Source organism: Dermochelys coriacea, chromosome 11 (assembly GCF_009764565.3).
Source record: "Dermochelys coriacea isolate rDerCor1 chromosome 11, rDerCor1.pri.v4, whole genome shotgun sequence".
In the NCBI taxonomy this organism is placed as follows: Eukaryota; Metazoa; Chordata; order Testudines; family Dermochelyidae; genus Dermochelys; species Dermochelys coriacea.
Window position 1 is genome coordinate 69,049,729 of NC_050078.2, and position 15,543 is coordinate 69,065,271.

Below are 15,543 nucleotides of genomic sequence, written 5' to 3' on the forward strand. Positions count from 1 at the left end.
GGCTAATTTCATGCATTGCCTCAATTTATCAGTGAAGTTTTTATAATCCTCATCGCAGTTATCTAAAGACTCCAGTCTTCCTTGAAAATGTTCACTTTCAAATTGCCTCATGGAATATTTTTGGCCACTCTCTGATTTGCCATCTGTAGCGCTTTCTTCTCCACCATTTTGTTGAAGTTGAGCCGTGCTCTGAGCAAGCGAGGGTCACTACTGGCGTTAAATGATGGCACTACTGAGATGTTTTGTACAATGCACCACTTATCAATCAGAATATAGTCAATCTTGTTCTTGTTTTTCACATTGGGTGTGATCTATGTCCACCTCCTCTTGGCCTTTTTCTTAAACCAGGTGTTACCAATGAACATTTCTTTCATCTCCACCAGAGTTGCCAGTCATTCTCCTCATGGATTCCATTCGCTAATGCCATACCTTCCAATGAAACTTTCACTTTCTTTCCCTCTTCCAACTTTGGTGTTGAAATCTCCCATTGCGATCGTATATGTGGATTTTTGAGCAAGGGTTTCCTCGAGCTCCTGATAGAATTCTTCCACATCATCATCTTTGCTTGTGCTTATGGGAGAATAGATCTGAATAATCCTGAGGGTGCTCTTCTTATTCAGTTGGAGGTGTAGCACCCCGATGCATGATGACTTAAACTTTCAGGAGATGATTTTTGAAGAACATTCCATGTTGGTGATGAAGCCAATTCCTCCAATGGTTCCTGGGCTTTTTCTTTTTCCCAACATGAAGGTACTTTCATCTCTCCATTTCACTTCCATCTCCTTTCTTCATCATGTTTCACAGAGACCAAGGATGTTGCAGTCTGTTGCCTTCTCCTCCATTAGATGGTTTATCAAATTGTTTCTCATCAGTGTCCTTCAGTTATAGGTGCACACTGAGAGGGCAATCCTTTTTCTGGACCCTGAAATTCTTAACAGCCTCTTGTCAACTGAACTCCCCACCACTGTCGTAGAACAGATCGAGGAGCACACAAGGAGTTGGGGCCTGTTTATTTGTGGTGTTTTAGCCATTTCTTCATCCACCCGCTGGCTATGCTGTCAGTGGTGCATTTACCTCCTCAACTTAGCTAGCACCCAACCTCAAGAAGGACAACTGTCCTCTCCCTGGGTTGGTAGTCTGACACTTTAATAGCATAGTTGAACCTACTGAAGAATACACTCCATTATCCTCACTGTCAGAAAAGCCAGGGTCACTGCTGTGCCACTTTGAGGCATTGAGATAGGAGTTTGCAGCAGGCAACATGTGCCAGCTTCTTCAACTCAACAGTACTTCCAGCACTATTGTACAGGAGAGAAACATGGGTGCAGCTGTCTGTCATGGAGAGGGTGGTTGAAAGAAGAATCCTGGGAATTTCAATCCATGATTGAGTCCCCAATGAAGTGATCAGACAGCAGAGTGGAGTGCAGGACATTGTTGTTGAGAGCAGGCGTAGTAAAATGCGATGGGCTGGGCATATAGTGAGGCTTACTGACAATTGATGGACTGCAGCTGTCACTGAGTGGTACCCACGGGAACTGAAACGACCACTTGGCCGACCTCCAAAGAGATGGGAAGATTTTATTGTGAAAAGATATGGCCACACATGGAGAAGGAAGGCCAGGTGACGAGAAGAATGGAAGACGTGTTGTGATTGGCACAGTCTATACGAGAGCTGAAGGACCAATCAATCAAGGCGAATATTTTATTTGCTTTTCCATAACTACATCACAGCTAATTTATCATCTAAAATGTTCAAGATGGCTTTTTCTCATGCAGGGCTAGGCCCTTTCATTATTTACAAAAATATCTATGTAAATGAGGATATAGTTTTGCACATTTCTCTAGAGATTACAGTGCAGACTCAGACTCTCTTCAAAGGCTCTGAGTGAATGGCCCCAAAACACACAAGACTCACCAGAATAACAGCTTCCACATAGCTCAGTTAACTAGGGGTGCTGACGTGCCCCATCCAAGGGAGACCCAAGGGAAACTCAGATGAAGTGAGCTGTAGATCACGAACGCTTATGTCCAAGGGAAATTGCATTTGGAGGTAAAATCCCTTCTCTAGGTATTATTGGGGACAGACACTTTGCATAATGTAGCCTATGCACCCTTCCATGATTGGCTATATCCACTGGCGCAGAATACGGAGGCAGGTTCGTGGATGCAGCTTTTCCTTGTCAGTGCACGTAAAAGGCAAAATGGGACAGTTTTAAAGCACAATCACTTCGGTGTCTGTTCTGCAAAATAGTATTATTGTTCTGAGTTTTGAAAAATCAGACCCGATGTGTATATTTGTGTTCAGCAATTATAGGAAAACAGTACAATTGCAAAATGTAAATTTCACTCAGACAACTTGAGTTGGCATTGAACTTAAGTATCTTCTCTGTTTTTGTAATACACCTGCATCAAACTGTAAAAATTTGATAAACTGCGACATTTAAAACAAGTTCTCATACAGCACTTTCCAACTTGACAGGCATTTATGTTCTTTGTACCTCATTATCATACAGTAACTCTGTTTACCTCTGTGGAATTACTTCAGATTCACTGTAACTTAGAACAAAGTTTGAACCTTGGTGTGTGTGTGTATAGAAATGCTTGTGTATAAACAGAGGAATGAGTCACCATTCATTAGTGCTTGTTTATAACTGATATTCTTTGCACTAGATTAGGGGAAAAAATCACAGTAACTAAATTTCCTTAAAACAAATAGTATTTCTGAAATTATTAATGCCCAAAAGGCTTCATAAAACATACTTCAATAGCAGCACCCAGCTTTCCCTCCCCACACAGAAATGCAACCAGCATTTCTGGTCAGTCTTCCATTGATTTACTGAAGGACAAATAATGTCAGACAGTTCTTATATTAAAACGAAATTTCAATTTTGTTTACCTCTTCAGCAGTCCAGCTTGATGTCAGCTACCATTTAGCTAGGCCAATAATATTGATATTTGATGTCAGTTCTTATTCATTACTGCACCCAAATGATACAAAAGCCAAATCTTTTAGATGTTTCCATAGATGGCCAAATAAAGCCAGGGCTGTCAGACTACAGCTGACAGACGGAAACTAGAAAAGAACAGAATACAAAATCAAACGTGGATCTGCTGCTGCTGCTGTTTATGTATTCAGGGTGTTCAGTTCTTTGCATAAGCTCAAAGCCAGTCACTTATAAAGGTTACCTAGTAATATCAAATGTGTAATGTAACATGCAGAAGGGCTAATAGGCTCTTTTCCAAGTTTATTGCTGTCTTCATGCATAAGAAATATAATTACACAACTGGGTTACTTTCTAAATGCAGATATTAGTATTATTAGTTGAAAGTTATTAGAAGTAAAAAAAAAAATCAAACTGAGAAGTGTCCTTATCAAGGCAAAGGGAGAAAGAAATTGCTATTCTCTCACAGTGGGGCAGAAAGGAAAGTATGCACCAAAACAGAATTGTTCCTCATATAGTTTTTCATTCATTTTGCTGTAGGTAGAGAGATTCAATCAGATGCAGATGTAACTGTAGGAAGACCCTCCATCACAAGTAGGATTGATTCCAACTCCAGTGGCTAGGGAGCTCATCTGTGTCCCCATTCCTTTTAGGGGTTCTCTGGGATTCTGTCTCTGCCACACAGACTACTCACCACCCCTTTCCACATCTCATGCCATCAATACTCCGTATAGAATCCCACAGGTAGTTGTTGCCTATCTGAATCATCAAGGTGCAGTCAGAAAAGACGTTCTGAAGCCATCTTAGGAGGATCCTCGTATTCATGTCTGAAGCATATATCCAGATAAAACTAAATATTCATATAACTCAGAAATCAGATTCTCAAATTATGAGATTAGACTAGAAAAATTCTTTGCTGACTCTTCCAAATATCAGAAGCTCCTCAACTTATTCACCACAGTAACCATCACAATCGGCTCTCTTATTCCAGATACTGTAACACAATGTCTTGGAGAGGGATTCTGCCTTCTTTCTGTGGAGAAGTCCTAGATATATGCCTTTTGTCTTGTCCTGATGATACTCTGAATGTCAGGAAGCCCAAGTTCATCCCTGCAAATTCTTATTGTCTTGTATTAGCCTTGTAAACCATAATTCTCTTGCCTTCTAGAGAGGCAAGATGGTCTTAAAATAAAAGCACTTGAATGGGACTCAGGAGATGTGGGTCCCATCCTTAGCTATGCCACAACTTCCTATGTGACATTGAGTTCTCCACTCTGTGTTCTACTTCCTTGTCTCAGAGGTGTTGTGAAAATAAACTTAGCAATGCTTGTAATACAGTTATGGTTCAGCTCAATAGTAGGGTGTCTTAACTCCCCCTGACTGACCTCAGCCTCTGGCTACCCAGTAAATTGTTAATACCAACCTATGAGCAACCCCCAAATATGAGTTGGGATTTTCATCAGGGCCTAAGGAAATCTGGCACTAAGATCCATTGAGCTGCCCACTATGGTGATGTAGGCCATTGAAATACTTACATGGAAAGATCATCCCTCACTTTTTTATGACAGATTATGTTAATCCAGACACCTTCTTTGCTGAGCATTGATTTAGTACACAACCCCCCTTCAGCTCCGTCTTTTCCTGTAAAACAGAAAACTGTAGTTCTTCCAGTTGATAGTTAAGCTTATATTTTCATCAAAGAAATATGATCCTGGAAATTGAGTCTATTTTGGATGAAAATATAAGTATAACTATCAACTAGAAGAACTATATTTTTATTTCTTAATGTGGAAAGGCAGAGCTGAAGGCTTTGAATCTTTTCTCTTTATCCTTTGCACAAAGTTTTGGCATTTTTTTCTCAAGATTCAATCTACAGAAGTCAGTTCTCTCAAGTTACTTTAGGAATCTTGGATTTAACAAGACTTCCACTCTCCCACAAATTACTAGTTTATTGAAGGCTTTCACCAGACTTAGTCCTATCAAGACTGATATCTCTAAATGGAATCTTACAAAAATACCTATAGGTCAAGGCAACCTCGTCAATCTCACCCTCCTTTATTGTTTTAGCCATTAAATTCTCTTTTGCTATTACTTCAGCCAGTAGAGTAGGTGAACTGGAAGTTCCTTGAACTTAATCTCCCATTCTTCCAAGATAAGATCACATCCTCTATGCTTTTCCTTCATCCATCACCAAGCTAAAAACTTTCCATTTGAACCAAGAAATTTCTCTGTTCTTTTGTTGTCACATTACAGCAACTCTCACGGTGTTCACAGGAGCATCCGGTACCCTTGATAAACAATATTGTTTCTTTGCAAAATGTCTCTCTTTCTTCCCAATGGTAAACCCAGTAAAGATCTCCAAACTTGCTAGAAAGTCTTTGTCCCACTAAGAAATGGCAAAGAAGCTGACTGTACCATCCATCAGCCCTAAAAACCCTCCTCCTTCAGCTATCTCTACTCTCCCAGCTCTCTCTCTCTCTTTCTCACATGGAAGCCTCCAGGAAAGAAAGGAACATAGCTTCTCATAATGAGATTTGTAGAGCCACCTGTTGGGCTTCAATCCTCCCCTTCACTAAACATTGCAAGATTGATGCCTGCTTTTCTGCAGATATTGCCTTCTGGCATCAGGTCCTAAAAGCTGCTATGTTTTTCTAACCTGTTTAATACCTTAATTCTCTTCCTTGAATAATGAACTGTTTGATGTATCCCAGTAGTGTTCCATATTCTTGGATCAGCGAGTACACAACAAGTGAGAATGGAATAATCCCTTGTCTGTATATTGGTTATCTTGGAGTAAATGCACATATCATTGGGGGGGCTGTCTCCATCCTTGCTGTGAATTTTAACTTGTTTAATTTTAACTTTTCTCTGTGGTGTCCAGTGTTATGCATAGTTTCTTTGGATCCCCAGGGATCATATACCAGATGCATGCCTCCTAAACAGGTTAAATGGTGCCAACATAAAAATTCCTTAAAAGATGCCTTTTTGTCAAGGATTTATAGATGCTAGTAGTTTTCCATGTGCTGCTGGAATGGTGAATGCTCTTGCTCTGAGAAGAGTAATATAAATTTATTTACAGCTTGCACAGGAATGCCCCATGTTCATTATTTCAATTTCCAATATATTTAATAAAATATTGGCATCTTATTAAATGAAAAACAGAATTGATCAAACTTTTCATATAAATAAGTTTTGTTTAATAGAATTCTTGTTTTTGATGGAAAACAGGGTTTCTGCAAAATCAATTTTTTTCACAGAAATTCGAGAGACAAGGTGGGTGAGGTAATATAGTTTATTGGACCAACTTCTGTTAGTAATAAAGACAAGCTTTCAAGCTACAAAGAACTCTTCTTCAGGTCTGGGAAAAGTACTCAGGATGTCACACCTAAATACAAAGTGGAGCAGATTGTTTAGCAAAAACAATGAGGAGTCCTTGTGGCACCTTAGAGACTAACAAATGTATTTGGGTATAAGCTTTCATGGACTAAAACCTACTTCATCGGATGTATGGAGTGGAAAATACAGTAGGGAGGTATATGTACACACCATATGAAAAGTCTGGAGTTACCAAGTGAGGGGTTAACACACATGCTAAGAGACCATTCAAGGAGAAGTGGTCTGTTAACACTTCTGCAGTCATTGGACAAAAAAAGGGGAGTTAGTGGGTTACAGATTGTTGTAATAAGACATAAATCCAATGTCTTTATTAAGACAATAGTACTCTTACTGAAGGAATGTTAGGACTCATAGAAACCTTCCTCAAACCACTCGCCACACAAAGAGCCAGCTTCTTCCAGGACCTCCTCCAAAATAGGACAATAGCCATGGGTACTAGGATGGCTCCCCAGTATGCCAATCTCTTCATGGGCGACCTTTAGGAAGAATTTCTGGACAACGGCACCATGAACTCATGATAAATGAGTTCCCATGCACTGTAGAGATTATCCCTAAACTCATTCAGGATGGTTCTGAGTCTCCTTCACTGACAAATTGGTCCAACAAAAGTTATTATCTCACCCACCTTGTCTTTCTATTGTCCTGGGATTCACACAGCTATAACAACACAGTAAAATGTTGACTTCGCAGGATTTTTTAAAAAAAATATATTTCCATCTAGAAAATGCAAAAATTTAGGGGTCAGCATTATTCTTTGTCCATGTGGCATACCAGAGGTACAAGTCCAGACCAGTGAGTAGCTGTGTCACCCCTGCCCTCTCACCTGGGGTGTCCTTTCCAATGCCTTGCTGCTGTAGTGTCCAACCTTAACTGCTCACAAACAGCCTCCAGCATGTAGATCACTTCTAACTTTGGGTATGTGCTGCAGCCAGCCAGCCACACCTTGGCTTTTACCAAGCCTTAAAGATTATCACCGGGTTACCCCAACACACACCCAGACCCAGATTTCCCCCAGAAACATATGTTCTGTACTGTCCAGCCCTCTCCTGGATAGTACAAATATATGGAGTCTGTTATTCCTTTAAAGGAATAATATCCACACAACTTGTTACCCCAAAAGGAGTTACCCAAACTCTTCAACTAGAATACACTGCATTAAATAAAACACGTTTATTAACTACAAAGAGAGATTTTAAGTTACTACAAATAATGAGGCATCAAAATCAGAAATGACTGCAAGAAAAATAAAGCTAAAATGCTTACTGATGCCCAGCTTAACAAACTGTATCCGATTCAGAGCAAAATTCATCACATGCTTTCAGCAGTCTTACTGCCCAAAATCTTTAGGTCAGGACCCCTCATCCAGAGTCCAACATCTGCTTCCTTTGTCTCTTCAGCTGCAGCGACTATGATGGGCAGGGGAAGAGAGGGGGTGTTTTCCCCTTCTTTTTATAGTTCTTCCCCCCCCCCCACCCCTTTGAGAAGCATTTCCGTCTGGGAGCAAGGTAACAGGCAGTTTATATTGAAGGTAACACCATGCTGTTCCTTTGCTAAAATGTAGATTTTTTTTTTTTTTTTTTTTTTTTTTTTTTTTTTGCTCACACCTCCTTTTCTGCCAAAGAATGGTCACTTAGCAGGTAATAGTCCATCAGCCTTATTTGCTCCTGGCTGAGGTGTCAGTTTACCCTTTGTCTCTGAGGAACTGGTTTGGCCACTCCCCAGATTTACCTGCAAAACTGGTCATGATTTCAGCTTATATTTATAACTTCACATAGAACTTCACTTTCATTTTGTCATGATGTTATTGATCAGCAAATTATGAGTTTTTAAATGGTACATCACAAGGCATAGCTTGTACAAGCATCATTACAGTAGTGTATAGGGTGTGAACCCAGGAGTATATTCCATCACAGTGCACATAAACTACCATTATGTCTCATGGAAGCAGTTCTTTGAGTGCCTCATACCTCCATTCTACCCTAGGGGCCAGACCCCCATGGGTGAGCTGCATTGGTATGTTGCGGAGATGCAGTTTGCCAATGAGCGCCAGGGAAACTGGGGCATGAGGTACCAAAATACAACTCCCATGCAACACCACAGTGGCTCAGGCAGATGCAGATTAATGCCAAACCAATGCAAAACAGAACATTTCAAAACTGAAAAAACTCAGAACCTTTTATTCATGAAAAAAATATTTTTGACTTTGTTTTATTTTTTCCTGAAAAAAGTCAAAATAGAATTGCCTGCTGGATGGTGATTGTTTTTGAATCAGTTCCAATGTTTAATAAGACTGACTGTACATTTGATGCCTAATCTAGTGTAACTGCCCTTGACTTAATACAATTCTGTATGGCTAAGGAATTGCACATACCTTAGGCCAGTTTGAGCGTTTAAGAGATCCTGGGGAGAAACAGATAATCACATCATAAATCATACTTCTCATATATTTGAACTTCGTATTTGCAAAAAAATAAACAAACTGTCATACCAATTTATGCCTAAATATAATTACAAGGAAAAGAGATTCTCATTTAATGTGCTTTCGTTTGCTCAATTGTGTGTTCTTTAGTGAATGTGGCCCTTTGTATGTATAATCCAAGAAGCAAGTGCTGTTTAACATGCAAAACTCAAGCAGTGCAGAAGACTTTGCCCTTCCTTCTGAGAGGAGAATTAATTTGTATATCCCAAGCAGAAACTCTAGGAATAAGGATTTTTAAAAAACTACCGCTCCTGGCGAAACATGCTAGGATTTGCTGTGGCAGATTTACATAATAGGCCCCGGCCCAAACTAATTCATTTTTCATTTCAGTAGCTGGTTTTTAAACTCAGTGTCACTAAACACACTCCTCATAGATTCATAGATACTAAGGTCAGAAAGGACCATTCTGATCATCTAGTCCGACCTCCTGCACAGCGCAGGCCACAGAATCTCACCCACCCACTCCTATGAAAAACCTCACCCATGTCTGAGCTATTGAAGTCCTTAAATCATGGTTCAAAGACTTCAAGGAGCAGAGAAGCCTCCCTCAAGTCAACCATGCCCCATGCTACAGAGGAAGGTGAAAAACCTCCAGGGCCTCTCCAATCTGCCCTCGAGGAAAATTCCTTCCCGACCCCAAATATGGCAATCAGCTAAACCCTGAGCATATGGGCAAGATTCACCAGCCAGATACCCAGGAAAGAATTTTCTATAGTAACTCGGATCCCATCCATCTAATATCCCATCTCAGGGGATTTGGCCTATTTACCCTGAATATTTAAAGATCAATTACTTACCAAAATCCCATTATCCCATCATACCATCGCCTCCATAAACGTATCAAGTAGAATCTTAAAACCAGATAGATCTTTTGCCCCCACTGCTTCCCTTGGAAGGTTATTCCAAAACTTCACTCCTCTGATGGTTAAAAACCTTCGTCTGATTTCAAGTCTAAACTTCCTGGTGGCCAGTTTATACCCATTTCTTCTTGTATCCACATTGATGCTGAGGTTAAATAATTCCTCTCCCTCTCCTGTATTTATCCCTCTGATATATTTAGAGAGCAATCATATCTCCCCTCAACCTTCTTTTAGTTAGGCTAAACAAGCCAAGCTCCTTAAGTCTCCTTTCATAAGACAAGTTTTCCATTCCTCGGATCATCCTAGTAGCCCTTCTCTGTACCTGCTCCAGTTTGAATTCATCCTTTTTAAACATGGGAGACCAGAACTGCACACAGTATTCTAGGTGAGGTCTCACCAGTGCCTTGTATAATGGTACTAAAACCTCCTTATCCCTACTGGAAATGCCTCTCCTGATGCATCCCAAAACCGCATTAGCTTTTTTCACAGCCATATCACATTGGCAGCTCATAGTCATCCTATGATCAACCAATACTCCAAGGTCCTTCTCCTCTTCCGTTACTTCTAATTGATGCGTCCCCAATTTATAACTAAAATTCTTGTAATTAATCCCTAAATGCATAACCTTACACTTCTCACTATTAAATTTCATCCTATTACTATTACTCCAGTTTACAAGGTCATCCAGATCCTCCTGTATAATAGCCCGATCCTTCTCCAAATTGGCAATACCTCCCAGCTTTGTATCATCTGCAAACTTTATTAGCACACTCCCACTTTTTGTGCCAAGGTCAGTAATAAAAAGATTGAATAAGATTGGTCCCAAAACCGATCCCTGAGGAACTCCACTGGTAACCTCCCTCCAACCTGACAGTTCGCCTTTCAGTAGGACCCGTTGCAGTCTCCCCTTTAACCAATTCCTTATCCACCTTTTGATGTTCATATTGATCCCCATCTTCTCCAATTTAACTAATAATTCCACATGTGGCACGGTATCAAATGCCTTTCTGAAATCTAGGTAAATTAGATCCACTGCATTTCCTTTATCTAAAAGATCTGTTACTTTTTCAAAAAAGGAGATTAGGTTGGTTTGGCACGATCTACCTTTTGTAAAACCATGTTGTATTTTGTCCCATTTACCATTGACTTCAATGTCCTTAACTAATTTCTCCTTCAAAATTTTTTCCAGGACCTTGCATACTACAGATGTCAAACTAACTGGCCTGTAGTTACCCGGATCACTTTTTTTTCCCTTTCTTAAAAATAGGAACTATATTAGCAATTCTCCAATCATTCAGTACTATTCCTGAGTTTACAGATTCATTAAAAATTCTTGCTAACGGGCTTGCAATTTCAGGTGCCAATTCCTTTAATATTCTTGGATGAAGATTATCTGGGCCCCCCGATTTAGTCCCATTAAGCTGTTTCAGTTTTGCTTCTACCTCCGATATGGTAATATCTACCTCTACATCCTCCTTCCCATTTGTCATGCTACCATTATCCCCAAGATCCTCTTTAGCCTTATTAAAGACTGAGGCAAAGTATTTGTTTAGATATTGGGCCATGCCTAGATTATCTTTAACTTCCACTCCATCCTCAGTGTTAAGCGGCCCCACTTCTTCCTTCTTAGTTTTCTTCTTATTTATATGGCTATAGAACTTTTTACTATTGGTTTTAATTCCCTTTGCAAGGTCCAACTCTACTCGACTTTTAGCCTGTCTCACTTTATCCCTACATGTTCTGACCTCAATTAGGTAGCTTTCCTTGCTGATCCCTCCCATCTTCCACTCCCTGTATGCTTTCTGCTTCTTCATAATCACCTCTCTAAGATGCTTGCTCATCCAGCTTGGTCTACAACTCCTTCCTATGAATTTTTTCCCCTTTCTTGGGATACAGGCTTCTGATAGCTTCTGCAGTTTTGATTTAAAGTAATCCCAGGCCGCCTCTACCTTTAGATCCATAAGTTCTTCAGTCCAATCCACTTCCCTAACTAATTTCCTTAATTTTTGAAAGTCAGCCCTTTTGAAATCAAAAACCCTAGTTGCAGATTTATTTTTGTTAATCCTTCCATTTAGTTTGAACTGAATTAACTCATGATCACTTGAGCTAAGATTGTCCCCTACAACCATTTCTTCTATGAGGTCCTCGCTACTCACCAAAATTAAATCTAAAATGGCATCCCCTCTAGTCGGTTCAGCAACTACTTGATGAAGGAATCCATCAGCTATCGCATCTAGGAAAATCTGAGCCCTATTATTACTAGCACTGGTCCTCCAGTCTATATCTGGGAAGTTAAAGTCTCCCATGATCATGCAGTTTCCATTAGTATTTACTTTATTAAAGACATTAAAAAGGGCTCTATCCATATCCAAATTAGATCCCGGAGATCTATAGCACACCCCAAGCACTATCGTAGGAGAGGCTTTACTAGTTTTCTTCCCCAATGTAATTTTTGCCCAGACGGACTCTGTCTTATCCATTGCATCGCTTCTTATTTCTTTACATTCTACCTCATAGAATCATAGAATATCAGGGTTGGAAGGGACCCCAGAAGGTCATCTAGTCCAACCCCCTGCTCAAAGCAGGACCAAGTCCCAGTTAAATCATCCTAGCCAGGGCTTTGTCAAGCCTGACCTTAAAAACCTCTAAGGAAGGAGATTCTACCACCTCCCTAGGTAACGCATTCCAGTGTTTCACCACCCTCTTAGTGAAAAAGTTTTTCCTAATATCCAATCTAAACCTCCCCCATTGCAACTTGAAAATGTCTGTCATCATTGTATGTCATCATTGATATACAATGCTACTCCACCCCCTTTACCTTTGTTTCTGTCTTTCCTAAAGAGCACATACCCTTCAATACCTGTAGTCCAGTCATGACTACTATTCCACCATGTTTCTGTTATCCCTATAATATCGGGTTTCACTTCCTGCACCAGTAGCTCTAGTTCCTCCATTTTGTTACCTAGACTCCTCGCATTGGTGTACAAACATCTTAATTTTTGCTGTTTGGACTCGCTCACATTTTGTACCCTATTAGGCACAGTCATTCTACAGCCAGTATAACCTATTAGACTAGTATCCACACCGCCCTTGCTCCTTATATACATTCTCCTACCCACGGCTGTATCCTTTCTTACTTCTTCTTCTTCCCTCTCAATGCTAAAATCTGGCGTGGAGATTTTCTGGACATCTCCCATCCATCTTCCCCCAATTCCTAGTTTAAAGCTCTCTTTATCAGTTGTGCCAGCCTCGATCCTAGAAGTCTATTTCCTTCCCTACTCAGATGAAGACCATCCCGAGAGAACTGACCTCTGTCCTTGAATGCCTCCCAGTGGCCATACATCCCAAAGCCCTCCTTATAGCACCACTGCCTAAGCCATCTGTTGACAGTCATAATCTTGTCAGACCTTTGTTGCCCTTCTCTAGGAACAGGAAGGATCCCGCTAAAGATCACCTGAGCCTCAATTTCCTTAAATGTCTTCCCCAGCCTAGCAGTCTCCCTTAATACTTTCCAGCGAGAATCTAGCCGTATCATTTGTTCCCACATGAAGGATAATTAGGGGATTCTTTCCCGCTCCCTTTAGGATCCTTTTCAACCTCAGGTCTACATCCCGTATCTTAGCACCTGGAAGACAGCACACCCTTCTATTCTCAGGATCAGCTCTAGTTACAGGCCTGTCTATTCTTCTCAATAAAGAGTCCCCGATCACATAGACCTGCCTTTTCCTGGTGACAGTGCTATTCTCCAGTCTCTCCCTTGTTTCCTCTGGCTGCAAGTTGTTTCCATTCCTATTTTCCCTTACAATCTTCTTCAACCCATCCTGTACCTCCTGGGGCTCATATTTGGTGTAGTCTCCCTTGACTCTTCCCCTTTTTCTATAGGACTAGCCTCTCTTCTCTTCTTCCTTACCCTTCCACCTTCAACAAGTACCTGCTGAGCCCCTTCTTCATTTTCCAACTCTGCAAACCTGTTCCTAAGCTCTATTTCTCCTTCACTAGCCCGTCTTTTTCTCTGCCTGGTTCTTTGAGTCACATGTTTCCACTGACCACTTTCCTCACCCAGTCTCTCCTCAAAATTCCCCAGCCCTGCTTCCATCTGTGAGTCTGAGCTTTTCCCTTCAGATACCTCATATCTTTGTTCATCATCTGCTCAAACCCCTTCCTAAACTCAACCAGACTTTCCACCTGCATCTCCAAACCTCGGATCTTTTCCTCCATCAGCTCTATCAGACGACATTTCATGCAGAAAAAACTCTTACCAGGTCCCCCCTCCAGGATCATGTACATACCACAGCTTCCACATCCAGTCATCCTCAATGTGTCTTTCACTATAGGAGTCACAAAGGCAGCTGTGGGAGTATCTGTCATCTCCTTCCCACCTAAATCCTGTTAATCTAGGAAACACAAGCCACACCAAAAAGACCCCACACCCCCCAACAAAAGCAAACCCCAAACAAGCACCACAATACAAACTCCCCTTTCAAACTCCCACTCAAACTCCCCTGTTTAGAGCTCTGTTTGCTAGCTCCTGTGCCGCGGCAGCTGTCTGTAAAAACTTAATATAACAAGGAGTCCGGAGGCACTTTAAAGACTAACAGATTTATTTGGGCATAAGTTTCTGTGGGTAAAAAACCCACTTCTTCAGATGCATCGAGTGAAAATTACAGGTACAAGCATAAACATATATTGGCACATGAAAAGAAGGGAGTTACCGTACAAGTGGAGAACCAATGTTGAAGGCCAATTCAGTCAGGGTGAATGTGGTGTACTCCCAATAATTAAAGGATAAATGGACACAGATCAGACATCAGGAATGGCAACATACAAAAGCCAGCAGGAGAACACTTCAATCTCCCTGGACACTCAATAACAGATTTAAAAGTAGCAATTCTTCAACAAAAAATCTTCAAAAACAGACTTCAAAGAGAAACTGCAGATCTACAATTCATTTGCAAACTTAACATCAATTTGGGATTGAATAGGGACTGGGAGTGGCTGGCTCACTACAAAAGCAATTTTCCCTCTCTTGGTATTGACGCCTACTCATCAATTGTTGGGAGTGGACCACATCCACCCTGATTGAATTGGCCTGGTCAACACTGATTCTCTACTTGTAAGGTAACTCCCTTCTCTCATGTTCCAATATATATTTGTGTCTGTCATTTTTACTCCATGCATCTGAAGTGGGTTTTTCCCCATGAAAGCTTATGTCCAAATACATCTGTTAATCTTTAAGGTGCCACCGGACTCTTTGTTGGTTTTTTTGGATACAGACTAACACGGCTACCCCTCTGATACTTAAAACTTAATATATATACTAAGAGCCGTATATTTCATTGATACATCCATGAGACAGGTTCCTTACCACTGACATATGCAAATTTACATGCACTTATGCACCTGCATGGATGCTATATTGTTGTTCACTTACATTTTCTAAGGCTACGTCTACACTACAGTTTATGTTGGCATAACTTATGTTGTTCAGGAGTATGAATAAACCACCCCCCTGAGTGACATAAGTTACACTGACATAAGCACTCATGTGATTCTCCCACCAACATAGCTTCTGCCATTCATGGAGGTGGCTTTATGTCTCAGAGTAGTATGAGCTCAGGCTTCATCTTCAGCCCCGGATGGCAGGGCTTAGGGCCACACGCTTCAGTCCTATGCAGAGGGGCTTTGGCTTCTGCCCTGGGCCCCAGGGAGTCTAACCCTGGCCTTGCTTGGTGAAACCTGCTCGTGGCCCCCCAGGGGACCTCAGACCAGTGGTTGAGAACCACTGCCCCAGGGTACAATCTGGACGGCTGGACACTATGTTCCTTTAACTCTCCAGCTCAGGGTGCCTTTTACACAGCTTTACTAT

General features: G+C 41.0%; 1 protein-coding gene across 5 annotated transcripts in view; it reads left to right on the forward strand.

The window, feature by feature from the left end:
- SPAG16 (sperm associated antigen 16) overlaps positions 1-15,543 on the forward strand; it is a 723,462-nt gene that overhangs the window by 542,819 nt on the left and 165,100 nt on the right. The gene's annotated exons all lie outside the window — the stretch shown is intronic.